Below are 16,558 nucleotides of genomic sequence, written 5' to 3'. Positions count from 1 at the left end.
AACTCGCACTTTCTGACTCACAATTCGCACTTTCCGACCCGCAACTCGCACTTTCTGACTCGCAATTCGCACTTTCCGACTCGCAACTCACACTTTCCGACCCGCAACTCCTAATAGGAGTTATCGCGGGAAAAACGAATACTGTAAGCCTATACTACAATGAATCATAATTTATCTGGACTCAAGAAAATAATTGAGAAGAATTGGGACAAGGTGGTGGTGATGGAACTGCAGTAATTTAATTTGATTCTATTTTGTATCTATACATACTGCTCTTATTCCGTTCTCTCATTCGGCTAGGATTTTTGTCAAACAGTTCGTTTAATCTTTAATCATCAGGGTCTATGTGTACTTGATGTAATACTTTTTTGTATGGAATCTCTGCCTCGACCAAATGATGCTTTTTGTTTTTGTTTTTATTTTTATTACTATATTTTTGTTTATTAAATATACATATGTTGATGTTTGATTTTGGTAGAAATAAATGTTGAATTGAATGTTTGCGATATACTATGATATGACCTGATGCATATCTGATGCATATACAGTATATACACTTTTAGTACTGAGTGCCTATATTATTTGTACGTGTCATCTAGTTGATGAGCCTAGTACAGTATAATAATATATAGAATACAAATCCAACATTCTTCAAAATTCTATGATGTGGGTAACATGGGTACCTTACTGTCAAACTACTTTACATTGCATTCGTTTATCATGAACGGATTGTGATTGACTTTCCAGTCCGCGAATGTCCTTGCCTGTTGGAATTTGATTTACAAGCGTGATTGATTTTGACGGTAGCTTACCATTGAAAAGACCAAAAAACATTCTAGCACACGCTGTCGTCCCTGTATCACGCTCAGAACTTGCTGCTCAAAAACTTTTTGTCATCGAAACTGTAGGCCTACTGAAATATTATTTAAAAGTTCCTGATTGACCTTTTCTGTTTCATCAATTGTTCGACTTCTTCAAATACAGTGAGTAATAATAGAACATTTGTATTATATTAATTTGAACAACATTTTACAATTATTAAAACAGTACTGTATTACTGTAACTATGAATGTAAATAGTAAAATTTACTGTAAAAGAACTCTCCGCAATAGAGCCAAAAGAAGGGCTAATGAGATTGTAGGGCAAATTGGTAGGCCTAGGCCTAATGTGAATTTTGATACGGATAATGTAATTAGGCCTATTAATCCACGTTATTATAATGATGAACACGTTGACGACGGAAGTGTCAATATTACTCCGTCTCTACCTCCTTCTGATAATAGCCAAACTGACAATTTCACTACTAGTACTACTAGTCATGATGACCAGAGTGTTAGTAGTCTTAATAAAGCAAGTAGTAGTATTGTTCCAGTTGTAGCCTAACTAAAAATAGTCCCAAACGTTGTAGTAATATCAGCAGAATTGAAATTAGTAGCAGCAGTAGTAGCAGCAGTAGTATAAATGATATTGATCGTAGTAATAGTAGTACTAGTTCTACTATTATTAATACTACCACTACTACCAGTGGTGGGGGTAGTAGTAATTTTAGCCTATCTCATCCTCCTTATTTTTCAAGTAGTCCGGGCAATACTTCCTCTGATTTGACGAGAACTGGTGTTTCAAAGTGTGTATATGAATTACCGTCTGACTGATTTTGGACGAAGATGCACACATAAAATTGGATGTCTCTTCCTCGTTTTCAAAATAATATTTTAAAAATCTTATTTAGTATTATTAAAATAATTATTTCAAATGCATAATTGCTTGTTTTATCTTGCTAATAGGGAAGCAAGAGGCTTTTGATTATATATTTTTCACATGAGATAAAGTATTCTGTTGATGCACAATGTTTGTACACTTTGCAGTTTCAGCTAGAAGATCATGGACCGGAATGACGGAGGCCACATGTGAAAATAAAATAAAATCTTGGCTGAAATACAGCAAGGACAGAGCTGGGGGAAGAAAACTTAGGGAACAAAAGAAGAAAGGTCAGTTCAATAGTTAAATTTAGTATTTAAAGATGTTTGTACTTTACTTGTAAATCAGGTATCAAGTCATTTTAAACCACCATCATGACGGCAACAACAATAATCCATGCTGGTGGTTATTTATTACGACTACTAATTTTCAAACTAGAATTTAATTCGTCTCTTTAACGAATTATAAGTGATGTCATTTTATAATTTTACTGACATTTATTTTAAAACAAATTATGCACTTACGTTAAAATACCATCGCAAAATGTTGATACTGTATAATTATGGCATCTTTTGACCTGATGCATTTACGCTTATAGTGCTGAGTTATAATTATCTACAGCATATGTACATCTATATACAATGTAGCATAGGTGAAATTACGGGACCCACATTATGTTCTATTTTTTTTGGTATGATGGCGTTATCAAAGTAAACATGAAGATGATGAATTGAGCAAAAAGATAAAAGATTTGGAATAAAATTAATTGGGCACGTAAAAGGGCGGCGGTGCGCGCTTTTTGAAATTTGTACAACTTTTACTAAAAACTAACATTGTGTTAAATAAATTGCAATGCGATAAGCTTTCTACTATAGCTTATGGTTTGTAATCACTATGTGTGTATTTAGTAAACGTATATAATTTACAGTTAATTGACAATAACTTGCTTTTCTTTTCTCTTTGTAGCAGCAGCAGCAAACACCGACGAAGCCGAAGATACCATAGATGATGATGATGAACTTTTTATTTGAATTGTTGGTTATCCGTATACTGGATGCTTTTACGGCATCATATTGCCAGTAGATTTTGTAAAATAGGATTTGTTTTTTCTTTGGTACTATTATTCATATTTAAAAGAGCGCATCTCGCTTATCGATACCCCATTTCTCCCAGCTTTAAATATTTTCTTATTCAATAAATCATTCCTCGCATGAGTAGTAAACTTTTTAATTTTGATGACCTCATTATGTCTCAACATTTGAACAACATGGGTTAATTAATTTAATCTATATAGTAAATTGTAATCTATAGCCCCTCAGGATGAAAAGTGGCCCTCATGATTAAATGTGTGCTCAAATTAACTTCCGAATTGATGAAATGTTAAAAACTTGATTAAAATGTAATCAAACGTTGCAATTAATTATACATTTTTACATTCTTAAGAGACGAGTTCAAATCTATATAGTTTATTTGATTTTTAATTGTCTAGTTTTTAAATGTTTTACTTAAATTGTTTATCATTAAATAATTATACCTTTAATAAAAACAATTTCCAATCCAATATTTGCAGAGTACCGGCATTATTTAATTGTTAAGTTTCATTCATATTCATTCGATGGTACAATCTATTTACTACGGTGAATCGATGTAAATTAACACAGCTACTCCAACACGTTGTGCTCACGCATAACCGACGAATACAAAATACGATGACCGACGTAATCTATGACTTTAAGCCGACGTTGACCCAACACATTGGGCGAACTAATGCCCAACGAAGAACAATTACGTTAAACCAACGTCATCAAAAGTTGTTAGACCAATGTAATATAAATGACGTTAAGCCGACATCAACCCAACACGTTGAGCCAACCTAGACACGACAAATAAAAAAATACGTTGAACCAACGTCATCAAAAGTTATTAGACCAACGTAATGTATATGACGTTAAGCCGACGTCAACCAAACACATGTCGGGCCAACATCGTTAAAAGATGTTAAGCCAACCATAAATGACGACGTTTGTCCGACGTTGCCCGAACACGTTGTTGCAATGTCTGTCCAACGCGTTGGGCCCACTAAGGGCCGATGTAAAAAATAACGTTGGACCTACGTTGGTAAAAGTAACGTCGGGCCTACGTCGGTAAAAGTTGTTAAGCCAACCATAAATAACGACGTTTGTCCGACGTCGCCCCAACACGTTGTTCCGATGTCTGTCCAACGCGTTGGGCCCACTAAGGGCCGACGGAAAATATTACGTCGGGCCTATGTCGCGGTATAAGATGTCGAGCCAACCATAAACGACGACGTTTGGCCGACGTCGCCCCAACACGTTGTTCCAATGTCTGTTCAACGCGTTGGGCCCACTAAGGGCCGATGGAAAAAATTACGTCGGGCCTACGTTGGTAACAGTAACGTCGGGCCTACGTCGGTAAAAGATGTCAGGCCAACCATAAACGACGACGTTTGGCCGACGTCGCCCCAACACGTTGTTCCGATGTCTGTACAACGCGTTGGGCCCACTAAGGGCCGATAGAAAAAATTACGTCGGGCCTACGTCGCCTAAAGTTGTTGGCCCAACGTAACTGTTGACCTTACGCCAACGTCGGTACAACGTGTGATTGCTAGCTGGGATTCAACGTTATTGTATAATACTTTTACCCAGTTACAAAAGAACATTCCAAAGTTAAACTTTTCTAGAACATTGAACATAAAATCTCTACTAATAGAGTCAAAAGCCTTCTTAAAATCTACGGTAATTATTGCCCCTTTGATATCATTACACTCTGTATAATAAAGCAGGTCTTCTATTAACCGAATGTTTTCACCAGCGAAACGGCCTTTTATATAACCTTTTTGGTCTGAACCTACTATTGATTTAATAACCATTTTAAGTCTGTTACTTAATACATGTGCAAGAATTTTGTAATCGGTGTTTAAGAGGGTAATGGGACGCCAATTATTCAAATTTTCTCTTTCTCCATCCTTGAACAAAAGGGTGATTACACCTCGTTTTTGCGAAAAGGATAATTCTTGAGAATTATAACTTTCATTTAACGCATCGCAAATTAAATGTTTAATATTATTCCAAAAGAACACATAAAATTCAACACTTAGACCATCCGGTCCAGGTGTTTTATTTTTTTCCATCATTGAAATGGCCTTTTTACATTCATCAATAGTGACGTAACCTTCACAATTTTCTTTTTCTATTTCTGAAAGCTTGTTTATAATAGAATTACAAAGGTATTTATTAATTTTTCCAGGGTTTATAACATTTTTTGCGTATAAACCTTTGAAATGTTGTATTTGTTCCTTTAAATTATCAATTGGGCTCGTTGCTAAGCTCCCATCTTTAGTAATTAAATTTTTATGTGTTTCTTTTTACTTTTGGATCTTTCTAACCCAAGAAAGTATTTTGTATTCCGCTCGCCTTCCTCTATCCATTTTACTCTGGACCTAATTTGCGCGCCTTTTGCTTCTACATTATAAATGTTTTCAAGCTCTATTTTTTTGTTTTCAATTTTATTTTCAATGGTTATATCACAATTTTGAGTATTCATAATTGTTTCATTTAAGTTTTTTATTTGTTTTTGTAATTTTTCTTTCTTTTTATTCTGGTTTTTATTTTTTTGTTTTCCGTATGCAATTGAAAATTCTTTTATTTTTGTTTTTACAAGCTCCCATAACAAACTTGCACTTACAGGTTCTCTATTATTTTTTAGTATTGAAACATCAATTATTTTAATTACTAATTTTGTAAATGTTTCATCTTTCAGAAAGCTATTGTTGAACATCCATAAACCAGGACCGCGTTTTTTTTCATGCAAATCTATTTTAATTGATACCGCCTGGTGATCTGTGAGAATAGCTGGACGAATGTCACAGGCTAAAACATCTCCATTTGAAAAGAGATCTTCTGATATTAACCAGTAATCCAGCCTACGGAAAATGTTGTTAAATCTCTTACGCCTCGTAAATTGTCGCTTATTCATGTTTTTGGATCTCCAAATATCATTTAAATTTAAATTTTTCATTAGTTTTTTAATCGTAAAAACAGATTTATCAGACCTATTTGCGCTACCTTTTTGGTCAATGTCACTATTCATGATGCAATTCAGATCTCCACCTAGAATGATAGAATTGCCCTTCCCTCCATCAAAGTCATTGTAACATTTGTGTATGGTCCTAAAGAATGCACTTCTATTTTTGCTTTCATTAGGAGCATAAATATTTATAATGTCCAATTCCTTTTCATTTATCATTAAATTAAGAAATATATATCTTCCATCAATATCAGTTAACTTTTTAACAATTTTGCATTCAAGACCTTTTCGTAATAGTATCGACACTCCTCTACTATGTGAATTACCTATACTATGGATCGCTTCACCTTCCCAAACAAAGTTTGATTTATTAATAATCTCATTTGTTAGATGGGTTTCCTGAAGCAGACATATATCCGCTTTTTGATCTTTTACCCATTGGAATAGCTTATGTTGCTTATTTATATTTCTAGCTCCTCTAACGTTTAGTGTTATACAATGTAAATTCATAAGATTAGAGTAAAGAGCTTCCTAGAGAAATTACAATATTTAGAATACATATTATTAAGATTAAATGACTTGTTTTTGTTTCTCTTTCTTAAACTTCTTTTTTCAATACTCTTTGTTTTTTCTTCTGTCCTGCCTTCATTTCCGGACTGTTCCTTCAGATCTCTCGCTGCTTTCTTGTTTGTGCTGTTGTTGAGGTTAATGCGTACTGTGAATGACTGCATAGTGTATGCCACAATCTCATTGGCCCGTATTTGCCGATTTTGATACTGGTTTAGTCCAGGACTAAAGATTGTCCAGACTAAATCCAGAGATAGTCCAGTTATTAATACGGACCTTGCGGGTCTCAGAGTAGACTTAGCAAATACTAGAATTATTATATCAAATCAAATAAACATTTATTTCTTCTAATCAAAGTAAAGTTTACCCGTTAGTTGTCTGCGTCTTTGTATGTGCGTACGTTAGGTTATATCAAATAATATATAGTATGTCAAATATATTTCTTTTTTATTTTGTCCAATATACACATTAAATATATCATCAATTGGTCATTACCAAATATTAAAAACATATAAAATCTGGTTATTAAAAATTGTATTATATAAATATACTATTGAAAAATTGAATGAAGTGTTCCGGTGTTCTCTGAATGAATAAATTGGACTGTTAAATAAGTTCATTTGGATCTGATAATATAATGTGATAAAAAGTTACTTCTATTTGTAAGATGATATCGGTACTTACATTTCCAGAGAACTAGACGTTTCGCCTACTAACAGCAAGTCATAATCATAAGTGAATACGTTCTGGTGACGTAGCGGTGACGTGACGATGACACGGTTGAAAGGAGCCATTGTGAAGTTTACCGCTTGGAGTTATGCAAGAAGAGAAAATAACACCAAAGCAAAAAAGAATACTGTTCCTTCGCTACAGCAGAAGTAAAACCACGAATTTACTGCCTTCCAAAAATACACAAAATGAATGTACCGCTTCGTCCTACTGTTGACTGCATCGACTCCATATACTATAACTTAGGAAAAAGCCTCGCCGATATTTTGGAGCCCATAGTTGGAAACACTATACATCATGTAAAGAACTCCAAAGACTTAGTTAAAGAACTTGCGACGTTAAATTTCCCACAGAACTACACATTTGTCTCGTACGATGTTGTATCCCTATTCACCAAGACACCCACAGAATTAGCATTGAAAATCATACGAATAAAACTAAAAAATGATGATGACTTAAAAGAACGTACAAATCTCTCCGTCGATGACATTTTAGAATTGCTGTCCCTTCTGATAAATACCACCTATTTCAGCTTCAACGGATCCTTCTATAAAGAAATAGAAGGTGTTGCGATGGGAAGCCTAGTGAGCCCTATTGTGGTGAACCTGTTTCTAGAATGGCTAGAAGAGGAAGCACTTAAAACAGCTAATACAGAAATTAAGCCACTGATATGGAAAAGATACGTAGATGACGTTTTAGCAGTTGTTCCAGAAGGAGCTGCTGACAACCTTAATTATCATCGAAACTCAATCGATCCCACACACAACATCACTTTCACAGAACACATGACTAATAACACTATACCTTTCCTAGACGTCTCCATTTAACTCATTGACAACAAAATCACTACATAAGTTTACAGAAAACCTACTCATACCAACCAATATTTACACTTTCATTCATGTCACCCATTACAACATAAATAGAGTGTTGTGAGCACACTTACCCGTTTTTATATATGCGTGTGTCAAATTATATACAAATAATTAAAATCGTATTGTAGATATATTTCTTTTTATATAATTTTTCCAATATACAGAACAAATACATTATTTTCATTAATACCAAATATATAGAAACAAATATAAAACCTGGTTAAACATTGCATTATTTAGAATTTCAAAATATATTATAAGAAATAATGACGTGATCCGGGAGTGCTCTCTATGAATAATAATATAGCAACAATGAACTGTGTATAACAAACGACTTACTGTATTAAAGATGTAGGTAAGCTGTACGGATTATGGATGGAATAACGCTATCTTCTTTGTGAAGCAAGTGACACATTTTGTAGATTGCGTTTTACCAAGAGAACACATGCATCCTGTTTACATTCAAGTATATACATCAATTACAATCCTACGCCCTGCCCTTCTTGTGATTTTCCAAATATAGGCCTAGTAGTTTCTCGACAAAAGAAATAACACTAACTTATTGTCAAGAGATCGGTAATTTGTAATTATATACTCACAAGAACTGTACAGTTGTTTTGATTTAACCGTGATCTCCATTGTATTTTAAATTACAATTGAGTTTTATCCCTTTGTTTTTGTTTCAAGCTGTACCGTTTATCTATTTATTTATTTATTTGTCTGTATTGTACAGGCCACATACAGCGAACATGGGACATCAAAGAACTGCCCTAGTAGTTCTATTAATATCTGTAATTTGTAAAAGGGGGAAGGCAGAATACTTGTTAAAGTCAACTGATACTGTGGAATCAATACAAATAATAACACGCTTCCCAAGACTTGCCAGCCTATACATAGATTCTTTATTCGTCCGTCATTCCGAAGTTTAAAATAAACCATACTAGCATATACTGATCTTCCATTCGGTTCTTGTACTAAGTGTGTCAGATCGAATCAAATGCGACGATTGCAACTATTGATTCCATCTGAATTTTGCCAACTTTTTAGAGGATAAGTTTTACGCTCTCGCGAAATCAGTTGACATCTGGTACTACACTCATGTTCCTTGCCTCTGTTCAGTGACTTCTTTTTTAAAACTAATGATACAGAATCTGTTGACAGTGAATATGCCTCCGTTTATAATAGTAAACATGATCTCAGGCAAGCCAAATGTGGAAATTATGGTTGCAACTCATTCTTTCACTTATTAAACATTTGATTACAAAATTAACTTCTTGCTGATCGATATTATTATGTTTTAATGATCTCTTTTCTTATCTAGAGTGTAGTATAAATTATAAATATCTGGGTATAACGTGATCTAGTATAGCACTTCGGAGGGAAACATTATTAATTTATTATTATAGCATAATAGATCCTGCATCCTGTTGTTAGATTGCCTGGACTTCGGAGAGAAACATTATTAATTTAACGTGACTTTGTATGCAACAGTACACATAAACACTATACACTTTTCCTCAGCAATAACATTTTAATCTATGTGGATAAAGATCATGGAAAAACAAAATTACATATAATCTCAGAGCTAGCTTGCAAATGTTTGTGTGGGGATAGTATGTTACCTTTTCAGTTATCAATATTTTTCAGTTATTATTATATATACTATAGTTTAAGTTATTATGATTATTTTAACTATGTAAAGGTGTAGTTTATGCCAACTATGTAAAGGTGTAGTTTATACCAACTATGTAAAGGTGTGGTTTATGCCAAGTATGTAAAGGTGTAGTTTATGCCAACTATGTAAAGGTTTAGTTTATACCAACTATGTAAAGGTGTAGTTTATACCAACTATGTAAAGGTGTGGTTTATGCCAAGTATGTAAAGGTGTAGTTTATGCCAACTATGTAAAGGTGTGGTTTATGCCAACTATGTAAAGGTGTAGTTTATGCCAACTATATAAAGGTGTAGTTTATGCCAACTATGTAAAGGTGTAGTTTATGCCAACTATGTAAAGGTGTAGTTTATACCAACTATGTAAAGGTGTGGTTTATGCCAAGTATGTAAAGGTGTAGTTTATGCCAACTATGTAAAGGTGTAGTTTATACCAACTATGTAAAGGTGTAGTTTATGCCAACTATGTAAAGGTGTAGTTTATGCCAACTATGTAAAGGTGTAGTTTATGTCAACTATGTAAATGTGTAGTTTATGCCAACTATCTAAAGGTGTAGTTTATGCCAACTATGTAAAGGTGTAGTTTATACCAACTATGTAAAGGTGTAGTTTATGCCAACTATGTAAAGGTGTAGTTTATACCAACTATGTAAAGGTATAGTTTATGCCAACTATGTAAAGGTGTAGTTTATACCAACTATGTAAAGGTGTAGTTTATACCAACTATGTAAAGGTGTAGTTTATGCCAACTATGTAAAGGTGTAGTTTATGTCAACTATGTAAAGGTGTAGTTTATGCCAACTATGTAAAGGTGTAGTTTATACCAACTATGTAAAGGTGTAGTTTATACCAACTATGTAAAGGTGTAGTTTATGCCAACTATGTAAAGGTGTAGTTTATGTCAACTATGTAAAGGTGTAGTTTATGTCAACTATGTAAAGGTGTAGTTTATGCCAACTATGTAAAGGTGTAGTTTATGTCAACTATGTAAAGGTGTAGTTTATGCCAACTATGTAAAGGTGTAGTTTATGCCAACTATGTAAAGGTGTAGTTTATGTCAACTATGTAAAGGTGTGTTTTCAATAGATTATTATTATAGCATAATAGATCATGATCTATGATTATACACGATTTCTCTTTATCTTACTAAATGTTATGATGGTAGATCATGATGATTCAGTCTACGCTATAAACTGTGGTTCAACTTAATAATTTAGATAATATTTTGGCACATATGTATTTTGTTTTGGCATCCTGTTGTTAGATTGCCTGGACATAGCATAAAAAGACAATAAATACAGACTTGGGCAAGTCTAATGATTGAATTTGCTAAACTATGTAAACATGCTGTTTATTTTTGGTAAAGAATCATCAAGTTTACGATTGCCAAGTATGATTCAGAGAATATATCTCAACACATTGTGTGTAGTTAAAGGGAAAATGGGCTGGAATAAGGCGAAACCTAAGTCAGTGTCCTAAACGTTATTATTTTTCAGAAATATTGTTACTCAAAAACTACAGTCATATCCGAGTTTTTAGATCTAGAAAAGCCAGATATCAGAGTTTTTCAAATCTATCAAAAAAGATATCCGACTTTTGTAGATCTAGAGAAAATATCTAGAAGAAGAGGTCTCTGATATCCGATATCATCATAGAGATAATTTAACAGAGCTCATTATCAACGATTGTGACGCTATAAGTATTGAAATCAATTCCTAGCTAAAGAACATTATTTTCTAAGTTATTTACCGTCCACCAGACAAAAGTATAAATCACTTCAATGAACAATTATCCTTATTTTTTGATGAGGTAAATAAAGTAAATAAAAATGTTTTTGTCTGTGGAGACCTAAATATTGACTTACTAAAATTTGATGATCATAAACTAACATCTGATTTTCTTTCTAACATTTATTCAGCAAACATGTTTCCCATTATAGATAAACCTACTCGTATAACAAATAACTCATCTACCCTAATTGATCATATTTACTCAAACACCGTTAATCCTAGTGTTAAGTCCGGAATCCTATTTTGTGATATAACAGATCATCTTCCAATTTTTTTGCATTTAATCCAAAGATAAACCTCTTACGACTAACATACCTAAGTATATATATAAAAGATCAATTAATGATAACTCTATGAGTTCTTTATTAACAGAATTGTCATCTACTGATTGGACTGAAGTAACATCTATTAATGATGTAGACAGAGCTTATAATTTATTTCATACTAAGCTCATGTTTTTATATGATAAACATTTTCCGTTACGTAGGAAAAAAATGAACATTTGTAAACAAAATAAACCTTGGATCACAGATGGTATAATTAAATCAATTAACAAACGCAACAAACTGTACAAAAAATATGTTTATTCTGGCAATAACTCAGACAAACTCAAATATGTAACTTATAGAAACAAATTGACCCATCTAATCCGCGTATCATCTAGAAACTATTTCAGAAACAAATTTAATACTTTTGGCAATGATATCAAGAAAACATGGGAAACCATTAATTCGGTCCTCGGTAAAAATTATAATCGCAGATTTCCGTCTTTTATCATAAACAACAACATGAAAATCACTGATCCACAAAATATTACTAACGAATTCAACAATTTTTATGTTGAAATTGGCTCTAGAATTTCACAATCAATTAACCCAACTAACTGTACCTTTCAATCATTTCTTAGTCATCCTAACAAAAACTCAATGTTTCTTGAACCAATCAATGAAATCGAGATCCTTAATATTATAGCGAGCTTTAAAAAAATATAAGCCCAGGATCCGATGATATTCATCCTGATGTTATAAAACATATTTCACACTATATTTCAATGCCTCTGACCCATATTTTTAATATTTCTTTTATTTTTCGACATTTCCCTAATGCTCTAAAAATCTCAAAAATTGTACCAGTTTACAAGAAAGATGATCCACATGTGATTAAAAATTACAGACCAATAGCACTTCTTCCGATCTTTTCAAACATTCTTGAAAAGTTAATTTATAGTCGCCTATCTTCCTTCTTTACAAAAATAATATTCTGAATGATAACCAATATGGTTTTCGTTCAGCACATTCGACCGGCCTTGCTGTTCTACACATGTATGATAAATTAACAAACTCTCTTGCAACTGGCAATCACACTATTGGTATATTTCTTGATTTGTCGAAGGCCTTTGACACTATTGATCATGATATATTATTATCAAAATTATATTACTATGGTGTCCGAGGCCTTCCTCTTAACCTTCTGAAATCTTACCTTTCAAATAGATACCAATTTACCTATGTTAATTCTTCTAAATCTCATATTTTGCCTATTAACTGTGATGTACCTCAAGGCTCTATACTCGGCCTTTTACTTTTTCTTATTTATGTTAATGATCTCCCAAATGTCTCAAATTTACTCCAATTCATTTTATTCGCAGATGACAGCAATATTTTCTTTTCTCACAAAAATGTAAACACTCTTGTTAATACTGTTAATTCTGAGCTTGATAGAGTTTCTTTGTGGTTCAAACTAACTTCATCTACTTTACACTAAAGAACAACCATAATACTTTTCCTTTTGATATTATAATCGATAATAAAAACAATAAAAAAAGTTTTTTTAAAAACAATTTAAAATTTCTTGGGGTTCAAATTGATTCAAAATTGAACTGGCAAAAACACATTGCAATTACTAATGAAACAGTGTCTAAAAATGTTGGTGTTTTAAGTAAATTAAAATATATTCTTCCATACAATATTTTATTTTTGCTTTACAACACTCTCATTTTACCATACTTAACCTACTGTAATATTGCTTGGGCTTCAATTTCTAACAACATTTTGCAGACTAATCCTTGGAATATTCCATCAACATCCAAAATTCACTGTCTCTTGAAGCTTCAAAAGAAGGCTCTAAGGATTTGCACTGGAACACCCCCAAGATCCCATACAAGGCAATTATTCCATCAGCTAAACACTTTAAACATATTCGATATTAACAAACTGCAAACTCTTGTGTTTATGTTTCGTGTTAATAATAACCAACCCCCTTCTCATTTTAACTCGTTGTTTACAATGTTTAGCCAGCTTCATTCATATAAGACCAGGTCATCTACCCGGAAACATTTTATTTATGAAAAGTACACTACAGCCCTCAGAAAAAATTCTTTCATTTTTAACGGACCATTTTTATGGAATAATTTAACTTTAAACATTAAATTATTACCTACCTTACTTTCGTTTAAAAAAAATGCAAACAATACTTAATCCATCAATATTCTTTAGATAGTTAATAAGTTTGTTACTATGTGAATTTATTCCTTACTTTTCTTTCTATTCATATTCAATCAAATCTGTTTGGCTTTTTTGTTCCTTTTTTTAGAAAGAAATTTTACGTTACCATGTACTATGTGATGTATTTTGGAACTCAGCCTTAAAGCCTTTTTGGCTTACTTGAGTCTCCTCACATACACAAATAACTAACCAGGTTTTTTAAATTCTTTTTTCTTTGTCTTGTCATATTTTATGTGGAACAATAAAATGAAAATGAAAATGAATAATTTAAAAGTAAAGTTTAAAACATACATAACTCATGCAACTATAAAAAATGCTTGTTACACAAACGACGGCTAGATTAATGATATACGGGAGCAACTTAAAACCTACACAACCAGTCAAAATAAGACCACTGTTATATTTGTATACAGATATTTGTCCCAAAACGTACCGGGAAACCAAAACATCAGGAGGCAGTCGACAAGTTTGTCAAAGAAGCTGAAGAGTCCATCGGCAAAATAAATAGGTTATTTCTCAAAAGAAAACGGTACTTGTGTGGAGACGAGATATCTGTTGCTGACTTGTTTGCTATTTCGGAGGTAATCACTAGATTTAAAAGAAATTTAGGTTGTGGGTAATATAATAATTGGTTTGGCATGCGCAGAATCAGATAATGTGCATGTTACCTCAATACAAAAATAATTAATTCGAAATTTTGATCATTTTCCTCCATAGTTGTACATAATGTATTAAGAAGAAATGAAGAAAACAAAACAATTATAACCGTTTTAAATCACTTGTTAAGATTCATTTATTGTTGCCGGTGGTCTAGGATGGTTGCAGTGAAATATATTTAAATATGGTATAAAAGTTATAATAATAATGAGAACATGCATTGAAGTTTAGTTTTAGTTAAAGTTTAGTTGTAAAGTTGTTTTCAAATTTTGTTTAAATGTGCCGTAGGGCCCCTCGGAAGAGCAGTTTTATTTTATTACTGAGAGGGCTACCCTACTGAAAGAAAAATAAATAAATAAATAAATAAATATTCCACTGTCTGAATCAAGTATCGTTCATTAGGCTATTCATTAACCATCAATGGACAACCTTCCGACGGAGCTATAGTTGATTTTATACGATACATTCCCATTGTCCAAATCATCCTATCGCTCTTTATTCATTAATGGACAACCTTCCGACGGAGCTATAGTTGATTTTATACGATACATTCCCATTGTTCAAATCATCCTATCGCTCTTTATTCATTAACCATCAATGGACAACCTTCCGACGGAGCTATAGTTCATTTTATACGATACATTCCAATTGTCCAAATCATCCTATCGCTCTTTATTCATTAACCATCAACGGACACGCTTCTGAAGGAGCTATAGTTGATTTTATACGATACATTCCCATTGTCCAAATCATCCTATCGCTCTTTATTCATTAACCATCAACGGATAACCTTCCGACGGAGCTATGGTTGATTTTATACGATACATTCCCATTGTCAAAATCATCCTATCGCTCTTTATTCATTAACCATCAATGAACAACATTCCGACAGAGCTATAGTTCATTTTATACGATACATTCCAATTGTCCAAATCATCCTATCGCTCTTTATTCATTAACCATCAACGGACACGCTTCTGAAGGAGCTATAGTTGATTTTATACGATACATTTCCATTTTCCAAATCATCCTATCGCTCTTTATTCATTAACCATCAATGGACAACCTTCCGACGGAGCTATGGTTGATTTTATACGATACATTCCCATTGTCCAAATCACCCTATCGCTCTTTATTCATTAACCATCAACGGATAACCTTCCGACGGAGCTATGGTTGATTTTATACGATACATTCCCATTGTCAAAATCATCCTATCGCTCTTTATTCATTAACCATCAATGAACAACATTCCGACAGAGCTATAGTTCATTTTATACGATACATTCCAATTGTCCAAGTCATCCTATCGCTCTTTATTCATTAACCATCAACGGACACGCTTCTGAAGGAGCTATAGTTGATTTTATACGATACATTCCCATTTTCCAAATCATCCTATCGCTCTTTATTCATTAACCATCAACGGACACGCTTCTGAAGGAGCTATAGTTGATTTTATACGATACATTTCCATTTTCAAAATCATCCTATCGCTCTTTATTCATTAACCATCAACGGACAACCTTCCGACGGAGCTATGGTTGATTTTATACGATACATTCCCATTGTCCAAATCATCCTATCGCTCTTTATTCATTAACCATCAACGGACAACCTTGTGAAGGAGCTATAGTTGAATTTATACGAGACATTCCCATTGTCAAAATCATCCTATCGCTCTTTATTCATTAACCATCAACGGACAACCTTCCGACGGAGCTATAGTTGATTTTATACGATACATTCCATTGTCCAAATCATCCTATCGCTCTTTATTCAATAACCATCAACGGATAACCTTCCGACGGAGCTATGGTTGATTTTATACGATACATTCCCATTGTCAAAATCATCCTATCGCTCTTTATTCATTAACCATCAATGAACAACATTCCGACAGAGCTATAGTTCATTTTATACGATACATTCCAATTGTCCAAATCATCCTATCGCTCTTTATTCATTAACCATCAACGGACAACCTTGTGAAGGAGCTATAGTTGATTTTATACGATAC

At 33.1% G+C, this 16,558-nt stretch overlaps 1 protein-coding gene across 1 annotated transcript in view; it reads left to right on the top strand.

The window, feature by feature from the left end:
• LOC140045033 (uncharacterized) overlaps window positions 1–16,558 on the top strand; it is a 242,741-nt gene that overhangs the window by 225,238 nt on the left and 945 nt on the right. The gene's annotated exons all lie outside the window — the stretch shown is intronic.

This window comes from Antedon mediterranea, chromosome 3 (assembly GCF_964355755.1).
Source record: "Antedon mediterranea chromosome 3, ecAntMedi1.1, whole genome shotgun sequence".
Classification (NCBI taxonomy): Eukaryota; Metazoa; Echinodermata; class Crinoidea; order Comatulida; family Antedonidae; genus Antedon; species Antedon mediterranea.
This window is presented reverse-complemented; position numbering and strand designations above follow the sequence as displayed.